The sequence below is a fragment of the Chlorocebus sabaeus genome, chromosome 24 (assembly GCF_047675955.1).
Source record: "Chlorocebus sabaeus isolate Y175 chromosome 24, mChlSab1.0.hap1, whole genome shotgun sequence".
NCBI lineage: Eukaryota > Metazoa > Chordata > Mammalia > Primates > Cercopithecidae > Chlorocebus > Chlorocebus sabaeus.
This window is the reverse complement of record NC_132927.1, coordinates 18,195,098-18,210,616: the sequence shown is the minus strand read 5'-3', so window position 1 is coordinate 18,210,616 and position 15,519 is coordinate 18,195,098. Positions and strand designations below refer to the sequence as shown.

The window sequence follows — 15,519 nt, the reverse complement described above, 5'->3', positions numbered from 1 at the left end:
GATATTGTACTTACAGTTATGCAAGATGTAACCATTGGAAGAAACCAGGTATAAGATATGTGGGAATCCCTCTGTGTTATTGCCATGACTGCATGAAAATCTACATAACAGTGCATCATCTGCCTTAGGGCGAGCCTTAAGTGTGAACAGTTTCAGGACTGCAATCTTAGCACTAGATGTTCCTTATTAGAAAAGGAACATCTAGTAAAACATGTTTAATTGTCACAGTGAATTATTTGTCCTTATTAAACCACATTTGAAATACAGTGTGTCTCACAGAAAACTAGAAAAAATATAAATCCATCAGTCAATGGAAAGTACTGAATTACTGTTTGCTTTGGGTACCAGACCACATAAATGGCCTTATGGTAAAGCACAGAGATTACATTTTTTACCAGGCATGTAAGATGGTAAAATAACCAGCTACTAAGTGCACTCCTGGACTGGTGTTAATCAGAGTCGCTACCTGTGCTTGCCTAATTGTGTTTCCCTTTATTAGGTAAAAATAAAAATAAAATGCTGATTTCTGGTGCTCTGTATCTATACGTGTATGTGTGCGTATGTGGGTGTGTGTGTAAAGAGAGACAGAGAGACAAAATATACTTTATAATGGTCACTGTAAAAATATTGGAACATATATATTAAAGTCAGTGGGTTGAACATGAGACTGTAAGTCCTGGGAAACTATGGAGCAATTGAAAATTAGATTCATAGTTGGTTAAAAGAGATTTTGGAATAAACTCAGAAAAACTAAGGACCACACGGAGTACGGGAGTTTCCAAGAACTGCAAATATTCTGAAAAGCAATATGGGTGTGAGAAGTAATCTAGAAGCGTGAGAAGTACCTTTTTTGGCAGGAGGACTTAAAAACACATTACAAGGACAGGGAAAAACTAACAGTTTAAATGTGAGAGGTATTACACTTTAAAATGAACCACCCTAATGGTCCATCATGCGACGTACCACATGTCTTAGATTTCTTATTGGCCTATAAGCTGTTTGAGGTCCAGGAATATAATATGAATAATTGTATGCCCTGAAGCATCTAGCACCTTTGCCTACATACAACAAATTACATTTTTAACTGCAAATGAAGAAAAATCAAAAAATATTCCAAGAAGTCACCTCTTGAGGAGAAAGTTTCCAAAAGAAAAGATAACTCAAAAAGAAGAGAATGCATTAAAATTGAAAATTAAATGATGCAATTAGAAATTATTTTGATAGAGAGGTCATTGGAAAGAAAGCTAAACTATGAAGGCTGTACAGGACAAATTTTCCATAAGGTCAGATTATAAACCGTCATGTATAAAAGACAGAAGGAAAAATGAAAAACTAAAGATGAATACAAAATAATGTTTGCAAAGCATTTTCAGATATGTTATTTTATTAGACTATAACCCTGCTGTCCTTGGTATTTTCTTGTTCAGCATTTTAACACTGACTTAAGAAAGGACATAAGAAATGATACTTGTTAAATCTGTGAATCTGTGACTGAAACAAAACTGGAATTTAAAAATGTCTCCATAGGTTTAATGAATGGGCTGAGACTGTCAAAATGAAATATAGTAAAGCCAAAGTAAAGAGGCTTAGATTTAGAAACTTAACTATTAAAGTATAGGTGAGGGTTACTTCTTTGAAAGTAGTTTATATGAAATATACATAAGGGATTAATTGTCTCTATGATCCTTAATGGTCAATAGTTTCAGGACTGCAATCTCAGCATTCATTAATAGAAAAGACATATCCAGAAGAACAAGTTTAATAATCATATTGAAATATGTCATACTTATCAAGCTATATCTGGAAAACAATGTATCTCATTATGAATTCTGGTGAAACATGCCTGGAGACAAAAACTTAAGGAAATCTGGCAAGCACTGCAATTAAAAAATGGTTGGAAAAACCTTAGACATTTTAGCTTGAGAAAGAGATATGATAAGGAGAAGATACCTTCAAATGCCATTTCAAAGCATAATTTGGAAAGAAGGATAACAGTTGCATGGGGGCTTTACTTTTACATTAATAATTTAGTACTAGGATAGTCCATATTAGTATGAGCCACCATGGAGAAAGTGAGTGAATTGATTTCTGATAGGCTCACTCTATATGGGTGCCAAAAATGACATTCTTGTGTAGGACTTAAGTTTGTAGGAGATTGGCCCTGAGGATTCTGCCTAATGCTAATGTCCTGTGAGACTGCCTTTAGTAAGATACTTAGTGTTAAGTTAACCCTATGCTCAAAGTCAAACTGACTTCTCTTCATCCTCAGAGTGTGCATCTGCTTGGAGAGACTTCCAAAGAGATGAGATAAACAGATACATTGTATGTATCACCAATGACTTTATAATGTGATAAACATTTAAAACTAAATATAAGTGTGAATATTTATCTCATCTCCTTGAACATATCTAGAAGTCCATTCTTAAGCCAATACATATGCGCATTGGAGGAAAGAAAAATATACATATGTGGAAAGATTATAATTTCAGTTTTTTTTTTCAGTATGTTCTAATGTGTGATTTTGATGCTTGACCACAGGAACTATAACTCCATTTTTAGCTCTAAAACTATGTACATTTGAATTTTAACATAAATGCTATTAACACTGAACTTTATTAACAAGAGCATAATTTGATTTTCTTCTTTAGAGTGATTATATGCTGAAATGGTTTGACTCCGTGTCCCCACCCAAATCTCATCTTGAATTGTAACTGTGTTGAGGGAGGGCCCTAGTGGGAGGTGACTGATCATTGGGACAGTTTCCCCTATACTCTTCTCAAGATAGTGAGGGGGCTCTCACAAGATCTGATGGTTTTAAAAGTAGCATGTTCTCACTCATAAGTGGGAGTTGAACAATGAGAACACATGGACACAGGGCGGGGAACATCACACACCAGGGCCTGTCGGCGGGTTGGGGGCTGAGAGAGGGATAGCATTAGGAGAAATATGTAATGTAGATGACGGGTTGATGGGTGCAGCAAACCAACTTGGTACATGTACACCTATGTATCAAACCTGCACGTTGTGCACATATACTCTAGAACTTAAAGTATAATAATAATAATAATAATAATAATAATAATAAAAATTGACAGTTTCCCCTGTGTGCTCTCTCCTGCCACCTTGTGAAGAAGGTGCCGGCTTCACCTTTGCCTTACTCCAGGACTGTAAGTTTTCTGAGGCCTCCCCAGCAATGCAAAACTGTGTCAAATAAACTTCCTTTGTCTAAAAATTACCCAGTCTTAGGTAGCATCTTTTTTTTTTTTTTTTTGAGAAGGAGTCTCGCTCTATCGCCCAGGCTGGAGTGCAGTAGCCGGATCTCTTGAGTTTGAAAATGGAATAATACACATGCATTAGCCAAATAATTTTGCATAAGTGGTAACTGAGATGACAATAAAATGAAAGCAAATTTTAATATTTCATATATGTATTTTATCATTTTCAAAGCTTGTTTACATAATTTTATGTGACCTTCGAAATAATATTTCAAAGCAGGTATCACAGTTATCGTTTGCTCTCATTTTCAAGGCTCAAAGATGATATCTCTTGCACAGATCTATGCCAATATTTGCTGACAGGTAAAACAACAAACTATAGAATCTCCTTCCATTATTTTTTATATATATATAATATATAATTATATATAATATTTTATATATAATATATTTATATACATATAATACATAAATATATATATATGAAAACTTAGTCCCAAGAAATTTCAACTAAGACATGATGTGAATAAAGAAGAAAACTGATAACATTATACAGGATGTAAACACTAAGAAATAAAATGGAAATGTAATTTATAGAGACCAAATTGTAAAATCACTTACACACATTTTTCTAGTTTATTTTTGAGCTAAGGGCAATATATGTTTAAACTTATCTCATCATATAAAAATGAATAAGTCAAACAGAAAATATGTTTTAATATAGAAAAAAAGTTAGAAAGACAGTTTCAAAATGTGCATGTATCCCTATTGATGTTAGCTAAAAGTTACCATTTTTGATATTTCATTTAAATATGTGCTAGTTTTCTAACATCAGTAACCCAATTCTTAATTCTGGCATTGATTTAGTGATAATGAACTTGCAACATTAGGATGAAAATTTTCTCATCTAATTAGTGAACTTGTTTTAACTTATTTTAACTTTTATTTTAGGTTTGGAGGTACATATGAAGGATTGTTACATAGGTAAACACGTGTCATGGGAGTTTGTGATACATATTATTTCATCACCCAGGTATTAAGCCCAATATCCAATAGTGATCTTTTCTTCTTCTTTCCCTCCTCCCACTCAAGTAGACCCCAGTGTCTATTGTTTCCTTCTTTGTGTTCATAAGGTCATATCATTTTGCTCTCACTTGTAAGTGAGAACACGCAGTATTTGTTTTTCTGTTCCTGTGTTAGTTTGCTAAGGATAATAGCCTCCAGCTCCTTCCACGTTCCCACAAAAGACATCCTCTCTATATACACTATGGAATATTATAGCTCTATAATATTTCGTAGCATATATGTACCACGTTTTTATGGAATCTGTCATTAAATCAATGAATGTTTGTTAATTCAATGTCTATTACATCCTTTGGTTCTATTTGCACTCAGTTCTTGCTTTATTATAAGTCAACATTTCACTGTCTCTCATATGCATTCATACAATAGAGTTATAAATGGATTCAGTCTTATGAGACAATACAGTTTTATAAGACAATACAACATATTCTGGATTGTTACTGTTTGCATATGTCTCTCAATGCTCATGTGTTGGAAACTTAATTGTCATTGCAACAGTAATAAGAGATGAGGGCTTTAACAGGTGATTAGGTAATGAAGGCTCTGTCCTAGTAAATGGTTAAATGACATTATCGTGGGAGTGGGCAAGTTATCATAACAGTGAGTTCATTATAAAAAAAAATATGAGCTTGCCAATTATTCTCTGTCTGGTGTCCTCACTTTTACCTTCAGCCCTTCTGTGATGGAGTGATCCTTGCCAGGTGCTGGTGCCATGCTATAGAATTCCATGCCTCCAGAACTACAAGATAAATAAACTTCTGTCTATATATATGTGTGTGTGTGTGTGTGTGTGCGCGCGCGTGTGTGTGTGTATAATACCCAGTCTGTTATAGCAGCAGAAAATAGAGTAAGTCATCCATAGTTTTATTTTGCCAACACTGTAATGATGATCCTTAAATGCAAATGAAATTACGTGTCACATATGAAATTCTAGTGTACCATTAAAAGCCCATAAGCATCTGATTTTCACCATTCCTCACACTCTAAGCTGCACGCATACGGAACCATATTTTTTTTTCTGAGTTTTTAATATTGGGGTAAAAATACACAACAAATTTACTATCTTAATAGTTTTTGTGCACAATTTAGTAGTGTTGTGTACATTTATACTGTTGCACAACCATCATTGCCACTTTTCTCCAGAACTTTTTTCATCTTGCAAAACTATTAAAAAATAACTCTCCATTATCCCCTACCTGAAGTCCCTTGCAATCACCATTTCACTGTCAGTTGCTATGTTTGGGACTACTCTAAGTTCCTTCTATAAGTGGAATCATATAATATTCTTTTGTAATTGTCGTATTTTATTTAGCATAATCTCCTCAAGATTTACCCATGCTCTATCATATGTAGGTTGTTTTTTCCTTTATGAGGCTGAGTGATATTCCATTGTATGTATATACCATTACCTCAGCCATTTGTCTGCTAATGGACAGGTGAATTGCTTCCCACTTTTAGCTTTGTGACTAATATAATTTTAAACATGGATATACAAATACATTTCTTGATATCTCACTTTCTATTCTTTACACCTCTATACCCAAAGTGGAATTATTGAATCAAAATAATTCTATTTTAATATTTTGAGGAACTATCTTATTCTTTTCCCAGGAAAATGAACCATTTACACCTTATATTCCCACCAACATATCAAGAGCGTACAAAGGTTTAAATTCCTTCATATCTTCTCCAAGTCTTATTATTTTCTATGTTTATATTCTTTTGAGAGTTGTCATTCTAATGATTATGAAGTAGTATTACATGGCAGTTTTGATTTGCATTTTCCTAAAACTGCTGATGCTAGGCATTTTATTATATGTTTGTTGGCCATTTGTATATCTTTTCTGGAGAATGCCTGTTGAAGGCCTTCATCTATTTTTGAATTGGCTTATTTCTTGTTGAGTTTTAGGAGTTATCTATAAATTCACGATATTAATAACTTATCATATATATAATTTCCAAATACTTTTTCCCATTCTGTGGGTTGCCTTTTTATTCTATTTTTCTGTGGGTTGCCTTTTTATTCTATTGACAATATCTTTTATGCACTTTACAAAATGTTCATGATTCCAATTTGTCTATTTTTCTCTTTGTTGGCTATGCCTCTGCAGTCATATCCAATAAACCATTACTAAATCTGATATTTTAAAGTGTTTGCCTTGTGTGTTGTTTTAAGTTTATACTTGTCAGTGTTATATTTAGGTCTTTTATCCAGTTTAATTTTTTTTATATAGTGTTATGTAAAGGTCCAATTTAATTATTTGGCATGTTTTTCCAGCACCACTTGTTAAAAAGACTGTCTTTTCCCCACCTGAATGGTGTTGACAACCTTGTCAAAAATAATTGGTCCATACATGCAAGGGTTTGTTTCTAAATGCTGTATTCCATTTCACAGGTATATATGTTTGTCTTTATGCCAGTACCAAAATCCTTTGATTACCGTAGCTTTGTAGTAAGTTTTACAATCAGGAAGTATTAGCCCCACAGCTATAAACATATATTTTAAATAAATATATTTATTTAAAATATATATTTATATTATATATATATATATATAAAATTCCAGATTCCTTGAAATTCTGTGTTCTAGAATTTTAAAAAATTTATTCAGCAAAAGTAATCCGAATATAGTGATTGGAAATTTGTGGATCCCTTTGGGTAGTACTGATGCTTTAACAGTATTAACTCTTCCCATTTTGAACACAGGGATTCTTTCTAATCTATGTCTTCTTTCATTTATTTCAGAAATGTTTTGTAGTTTTGACTCTGTAAGGCTTTTGCCTCCTTTGTTAAGTTTATTCATAACTCTTTTATTCTTTCTGATGGTATTGTAAATGGAATCATTTTCTTAATTTTCTTTTCAGCCTGTTCATTATTAGTGTATAGACTGCAAATGCGCTTTGTGTGTTAACATTTTATTCGCTTATTTTGCTGAATGTGTTAATTAGTTCTAGCAGGCTTTTAGGTGTGCATTTTCTTTAGGATTTTCTACTTAAAAGATCACATCATCTGAGATCTGAGATAATTTTATTTCTTTCTTTTCAATTCTAATATCTTTTCCTTCTTTCCTTTCTTCTTTCTTTTATACATTTGGAGTGCCTTTCTAAATTTTTTTGTTTTGCTTTTTTTTTTTTTAAATTTTTGTGAGTACACAGTAGGTGAATAGATATTGCTCAAAAGAGGAAATATAACTGGCAAAGAGGTATAGAAAAAGGTGTTCAACATCATTGATAATCAGAGAAATGAAAATAAAATCTACAATGAGATATCATCTCACTCCTTTATTCGTTTTTATTGCCTAACTGCTCTGGCGAAGAACTACCACTCCGTTGAATTAAAGGGGCAAAGTGGATTCTTGCCCTGTTCATAATTTTAGGAGAAAATATTTTAGTCTTGCCCCACTGAGTGTGATGCTTCTATATTTTTTGTCATATGTGACATTTATAATATAGAGGTAGTTTCCTTCTATTATTTGAGTGTTTTGTATCAGGAAAAGATAGTGAATTTTGTCAAATATTTTCTTGGCATTAATTGAAATAATCGTGTATTTTTTCCTTCATTCTGTTTATGTGGTGTATTACAGTGAATGATTTTAATATATTGAGCCATCATTCCATTCTAGGAATAAGCCACACACAGTCAAATGGTATATAATCCTTTTAATATGCTGCTGAATTCAGTTTGCTAGTATTTTGTTGAGAATTTATACATCAATGTTCATAAGGCATAACTGCCTGCAATATTTGTTTCCTGTATTATCTTTGTCTGGCTTTGCTACCAGGGTAATGGTGGTCTCATATAATGAGTTAAGGAGTGTTTGTTCCTTTTCCATTTGAGAAAGATTAGTGTCAGTTCTTTAAATATTTAGTAGAATTCATTAGTGAAGCCATCAGATCCAGGGCTTTTCTTTTTTGGGGAAGATTTTAATTACTGGTTCAATTTCCTTACTAGTTACAGTGCTATTCAGATATTCTATTTCTTTGTGGGTTAATTTTGGTAAGTTGTGTACTTTTAATAATTTGTCTATTTCATGTAGGTTATTCAGTTTGTAGATACACAATTTTTCAGGATAATCTCGTAATCCTTTTTACTTCTGTAGAATTAGTAGTAATATCCCCACTTTCATTTACTATTATAACAATCTTATTTTGAATCTTCTTTCATTTTTTTCTTAGTCCAATATTCATCAATTTTACTGAGCCTTTCAAAGAACCAATTTTTAATTTGAATGATGTTCTCTCTTATTTTACTATCATTTATTTCAATGATCTCTGCTCCAATCTTTATTATTTATTTCCCTCTCCTATTTTTTGGGGTTTAGTTTGGTCCTCTTTTTCTAGTTCCAGAAATTATAAAGTTGAGTTGTTCAATGAAGAGCTTTCTTATTTTTAAATGTAAGCATGTATAGCTAAAAGTTTTCCAGTGAGCAGTACTTTCACTGAGTACCATAAGTTTTGATATATTATGATTTTGTTTTCATTCATTGCTAAGCATTTTCTAATTTCCCTTGTGATTTTTTTGACCGACTTGTGTTATTCAATTTCCACAAATATGTGTTACTTAATTTTGACAAATTTGTGGTATTTTTAGTTTTTATTTTGTTATTTCTAACTTTATTCTGCCATTGTCATCACAGTAAATGTTTTATGTGATGTCAATCTTTTAAAATGTATAGATACTTAATCTGTGGCTTAATATATGTTATATCCTGAAAAATGTCTTGAGTGAACTTGAGAAGAATGTGCATTCCGTTGTTGGATAGAGTGTTCTGTGTATATCTGTTAGGCCCAGTTGTCTTATTTTGTTCATTAAATCCTCTATCTTTTCATCTTCTGTTTAGTTGTTCTACTGAGAGTGAAGTATTGAAGTATCCAACTATTGTGCAGAGCTATATTCCCCTTCAATTCTGTAAGTTTTTACCTTATATTTTTACAGTCAATTACTATATATGTAAATGTTTAAAACTTTTATCTTCTTGCTCTATTGCTCTTGCTCAACTTTTATTAATAAATAATGCCTTTGTTTGTCTCTTGTAAGCTTTATAAATTTAAAATTTATTTTGTCTGATACTACTATAGCTACCCCCACTTTAATTTTGTTAATATTTGCATGAAATACATTTTTACATAGTTTCATTTTCAACCTATTGGTGTCCTGGATCCAAACTGAGTCTCTTGTGAACAGCGTATTATTTGAATTATGGTGTGCATGTGTTTCTTAATGCATTTTACCAGTCTCTGTCTTTGAATTGGAGTGTTTAATCTGTTTACACTTAAAATGATTACTGATAATGTGGGACTTACTTTAGTCATGTTGCTATTTGTTTTCCGTATGCATTATAGAATAATGCTCCTCATTTCCTACACTACTGTACTCTTTTGTGTTTATTTAATTTTGTTTTGTATTGAAATGGTTAAATGTATTTCTGTCTTCTTATTTATTTTTTCATTTATTTGAGACAGGACTTCATTCTGTCACCCAGACTGGCAGTGGAGTGGCATGATACCAGCTCTCTGCAGCTTCAGCCTTCTGGGCTCAAGTGATACTCCTGCCTCAGCCTCCTGAGTAGCTAGGACTACAGGTGCATGCCACCACCATGCTTGGCTAAATTTTGTATTTTTTCTAGAGATGAGATTTTTGCCATGTTGCCTGAGTTGGTCTCAAACTCCTGGGCTCAAGCAATTCACTCACCTCGATCTCCCAAAGTGCTGGGATTACAGGCATGAGATACCGCACCCAGTAGCTTTCTCATTTTCTTTTGTGTATATCCTTTAGTACTTTATTTGTAGTCACCAGATGATTGAATTTAACATCCTCCAATTACAAGACACTGATTTTATTCCAGCTTAACTAATATACAAAATCTCTACTCCATTGACAGTTCCATCCACACCACTTTTAACTGTTGTCACAAAATTATATCTTTGTACATTTTTTCCAAAAGTATAAATGAATATATTTCTTTTAATATTTTATTAATTTATGTTTAATTCACAAATAATAATTGTATATATTGATGGGGTAAAATGTGATGTTTTGATCTATGTATACATTGTACAGAGAGCCAATTAAACTAATTAACATATCCACCACCTTAACTATTTATATTTTTTGTCATGAGGAAATTAAAAATCTATTATTTTAACAATTTTAAAATACATGATATATTCCTAACTGTAGTGGAATACAACATTGAAGTTTATTCCTTCAATAAAACTGGAACTGTGTCCCCTTTGATCAATGTTTTCATTTTCGTCATCCTTCCCCAGTCTCTGGTAACCACCTTTCTACTTTTGATTCTATGAGATCAACTGTTTTATTTTCAATTTTATTTTATTGATTTATTTTTTGGTCAAGCACTGTGTCTTTATTTTACATATTATTTCCAGAGCAGACATTGTTTAAGTGAGCAGCCAACAGAATTTATAAGATAGAAAGTGAGAGCAAAGGTAAGTGGCTCAAGTCTCTAGCATACACCGTGTATATCTCATATCTGATCACCTTGCATGTCTGGCTTCAGTGAAGGTAGAGCGGTGTAGATTTTGCAAGCAAGAAATCTATTTTCTGTGACCAGGAATGGCTACTATATGCCTTATTAAAAAATGCAGAACTTGAAATGTTTCAATGCAATGAAAATCTCCTCAAGCAAGGATATGCATGAACAATAATGAACATATACACAGCAACTTGGGCAGAAAGAATGGATCATGCCATGGGACAGTGAGGTTAGCACACTGATCAAGAGCCCCAACAGGAGGAGCTAACCCAGCGGCAGAGCAGGCTAGCAGGGTGAGCAGCAGCCATCTCCAGCCACCTTGATTTCCTTCCTGCCTTCACTCTGAGTTGAGCAGTTCCATGTCAAAGATAGGGTGGCACTGGGAGGGATGACACTAGAGTAACCTGGGGCTCCATATGGCACATCAGGTATGCAAGTCAGCTTCACCTTCTGTCCCAAGCTCATCTGCACTATGTCCTCTTCAAAACCATTGATGACTTCCTGTTCACCAGTTTTGAACTTGTTTCTGTCTTGGGATAAATCAAATTTATTCCCATTTTGGAACATTCCTATGTAGAGCACCACACACATCTGGCTCTTCTTGACTCTTCTGGCTCTTCTTGGTGAATGTCCTTCTTGACCCATCATGGTCCCACAGGCCTCATCCTTGGGGGTTGCTGATGTTGCCCCGAAATCAGTTTGGTTCCTGCCCCAGTCACATAGTCGCTCCAACTTACCTTCCTGTCACAACTGCAGAGATGAAAGAAGCGCAGTTAAAGTGGGGACCTGAGTCAGTAGGGTGATATCAAGTTTTTTAGATATCATATATAAGTGAGATCATAAAGTATTTGTCTTTCTATGACTGGTTGAATTCACTTAGCATAAATTCCTCCAGTTCCAGGCACGCTGTGAATGAAAAAAATTTCCTTATTTTTAAGACTGTATAGTATTCTACTCTGTGTGTGTGTGTGTGTGTGTGTGTGTGTGTGTGTATGTGTATACACACCACATTTCCTTCATTCATCTTTTAATAAAATCAGGTTGCTTCTATATCTTGACTACTGTGACTAATTCTGAAATAAACATGAGAGTACAGGTATCTCGTTCACATGCTGATTTCAGATTCATTGGCTATATATCCAAAAATAAAATTTCTGGGTCATATGGAATCTACTTTTAGTTTTTGGAAAATCTCCACACTATTTTGCAAAATGATCATATTAATTTACATTGGACCCAACAGTGTACAAAGGGTCCCTTTCTTGACAACACTTGTTATCTCACCAACACTTACCATTTTTATAAAAGCCATGTTAATAGGTGTGAGATGATATTGCATTGTGGTTTCAATTTTCATTTCCCTGATGATTAGAGGCTTTGAAGATTTTTTTCATATATCTGTCAGTCATTCATATGTCTTCTGTCGAGAAATGTCTGTTCAGATTCTTTGTCTATTACTAAATTAGTTTTTTTTTTTTTTTTGGATTTTATCCCCTTACCATATGTCTGGTTTAAAAATATTTTATCTAAATTTGTGGGCTATCTCTCCATTATGTAAATTGTTGTCTTTGCTGCATGAAAGCTTTTCTGTTAGATGCAATATCCTCTGTCTATTTTTGCTTTTCTAATCTGTGCTTTTGAAGTTCTATCCCAGAAATCCTTTCCCAGACCAAATTGTGAAGACTTTACCCTACATTTACTTGTAGCAGATTTATTGATTCATTCTTTCATATAGGTATTTTGTCCATTTTGAATTAATTCTCACATACGGTGTGTGAGAACGATCCAATTTCATGCTTCTGAATGTGGATATACAGTTTTGTCAACACCGTTTATTGAAGTGATTGTCTTTTCTTCATTGTATTTGTGGAAAATCAATTGACCTTGAATAGTCAGGATTTTGCATCTGTGCTTTCTTTTCTTTTCCATTCATCAATAGATCTTCTTGCATGCCAGTACCATGCTGTTTGACTACAATAGCTTTATAATCTATTTTGAAATCAGGAAATTTGATACCTCCCACTTTATTCTTTTTGCTCAATTGCTTCGGCTATTCAGGGATTTTTTTCTATTAGACTTTTACTATATTTCTGTGAAAAACAAATTGGAATTCTGACAAAGATTGCATTGAATCTGTAGGTTGCTTTGGGTACTATGTATGTTTTAAAAATGGTAAATTTTTCAATCTATGAACATGAGCTATCTTTTTATTTACTTCTGTGTTCTTCAACTTCTTTCACCTATGTATTACAGTTTTCATCATAGTCATCATTCACCTCCTCAGTTAAATGTACTCCTAAATATTAAATTTTATTTTTGGATGCTATTGTAAATGGAATTATTTTCTTGATTTCTTTTTGGATGGTTTGTTTTTAGTTTTAAATTTTGTTTTCATAAATTACAACTTTATTAAATGTACTAAACAGTTTTAATAGGTCTTTGATAAAGCCTTTAGGGTTTTCTAAAATAAAATCATGTCATTGGCAAACAAGATGCCAATTTCAATTTGCACTGACAATTTCACTTCTTTTTTTCTTTTATGGAGGCCTTTTATTTCTTTTTTCTAATCTAGTTATTCTAGCTAGGACTTCCAATGCTATAATGAATAGAGTGATGACAGTGAGTATCCTTTTCTATTTCCTAATCTTAGAAGAAAAGCTTTCAACTTTTCACTGTTTAATATGATATTGATTGTGGGCTTGTCATATATGTCTTTTATTATGTTCAGGTACATTATTTCAATACCTATTTGTTGAGAGCTTTTATCATGACCAGATGTTAAATGCAGTCAAATGTTTTTTTTTTTTTTTTCTTTTTTTCTTTTTTTCTGGATCTATCGAGAATTTTTTTTTTCCTGTATCGTATGATTTTGTTCTTCATTTTGTAAATATAGTGTAACTCATTTATTGATTTATGTGCATTGAGTCATCCTTTTTCTTGTGGAATGAATCCCATTTGAACATAGTTAATAAATATTTTATGTGCTCCTGAATTTGGTTGGCTAGTTTTGTTGAGGATTTTTGCTCTCTATTTATCAGGGATTTTGGCTTGCTGTATTCTTTTCTTGTAAGGTCCTTGTATGGCTTTAATGTTAGGGTAATGTTTGTCTTGTAACATAAATTTTGAAGTTTTTCTTCCGTTTCAATTTTCTGGATAATCTTGAGAAGGATTGATATTAGTTCTTTAAATGTTTAGTAGAACTGGCAGTGAGGCTATCATGCCCTGGGCTTTATTTTTATTTTTGAAAGTTTTTAAATGCTGATTCAATCTCCTTACTCATTACAAGTCTGTTCAGATTTTTCCATTTCTCTTTTATTTGTCATGGTGCATTGCATGTTTCTAGGAATTTATTTATTTTTTCTGTGCTATTCATTTTTTATTGTATAGTTGTCCATGATAGTCTTCAGGGTCCTTGCATTTCTGTGGTATCAGTTATAACGATTTCTTCCATTTGGATTTTATTTGAGTCTTCTTTCTCTTTTTCCTTGTTAGTCTAGCTAACGATTTATGAATCTTATCTTTAAAAAAAGTTTTAGTTTCATTTATATTTTCTACTGTTTTTCTAGTCTCTATTTTGTTTATTTCTACCCTGATCTTTGTTATTTACTTCCACTAAGTTTGGGCTTAGTTTGTCCTTTTTTTTTTTTTTTTTTTTTTTTCCCCTAGTTGTATAACATTAGGTTGTTTGAGACCTTTCTTCTTCTTTGATGTAGGTGTTTATTGTTATAAAATTCCCTCTAAGAATTGTCTTTGCTGTATCCCATAAGTTTTTGTATACTGTGTTTCCATTTTTCCTTGTCTCATGATTTATTTTTAATTTTTCTTTTAATTTCTCCTTTGTCCTATAGGTCATTAAGAAGTATATTTAATTTCCACATATTTGTGAGTTCTTCAAGACGATGATGATGATGACGATGATGATTGTTATTGACACAATGTCTAGCTCTGTCACTCAGGCTGGAGTGCAGTGGTGTGACAACAGCTCACTGAAGTCTTGATAAGCCAAGCTCAAGCAAAATCTTTCCACCCCAGCTTCCTGAATAGCTAAGACTACAGGCACATGTCACTATGCCTGGCTAATTTTTGTATTTTTGTGGAGATGGGCTCTGGCTATGTTGCCCAGGATGGTCTCAAACTCCTGAGCTCAAGCAATCCACCCAGTTTGGCCTCCCAAGGTGCTGGCATTATGGAATGACCCACTGTGTCCAGCCTGCTCCTATTATTGGTTTCTAGTTTCCTGCCATTTTAGTTGTAAAAGATGTTATTCAATATAATTTCATTCTTTTTAAATTTGTTAAGAATTGACTTGTAGACTAACACGTGATCTATAGAAGAGAATGTTCGGTGCATACTTCAGAATAATATGTATTTCACTGCTGTTAGATGAAATGTTCTGTAAATACCTGTTAGATTCATTTGTTCTAAACAGTAGTTGAGAAAATTTCCCTTGCCTGGGGAAGAAGTTAAAAACACAGATTTATAAAGCTCAGTGAACATATAACAGTTTGAATATAAATCAAACTACATTAAGACACATCATAAATAAATTGCTAAAACTTAAAGGGAAAATATTGAAAGCTATCAGGGATTCCGTCATGTAATGATGAGCAATCTGGACTCTGAAAGCTATCAGAGAAAAGCTACTTAATGTGCAAAATGGGATCTTGAAAAGATTGTCACTGGATTTTTCAGCAGAAAGCTTGCAGGCCAGAAGAGAATTGAATG

At 33.0% G+C, this 15,519-nt stretch overlaps 1 protein-coding gene and 1 pseudogene across 10 annotated transcripts in view; both read right to left on the bottom strand.

The window, feature by feature from the left end:
• The window catches only part of LRFN5 (leucine rich repeat and fibronectin type III domain containing 5), a 282,933-nt gene that overhangs the window by 144,144 nt on the left and 123,270 nt on the right, over positions 1-15,519 (bottom strand). The window lies entirely within an intron of this gene.
• Positions 6,911-15,519, bottom strand: part of LOC119619017 (peptidyl-prolyl cis-trans isomerase FKBP1B pseudogene) — a 130,181-nt pseudogene continuing 121,572 nt past the window's right edge.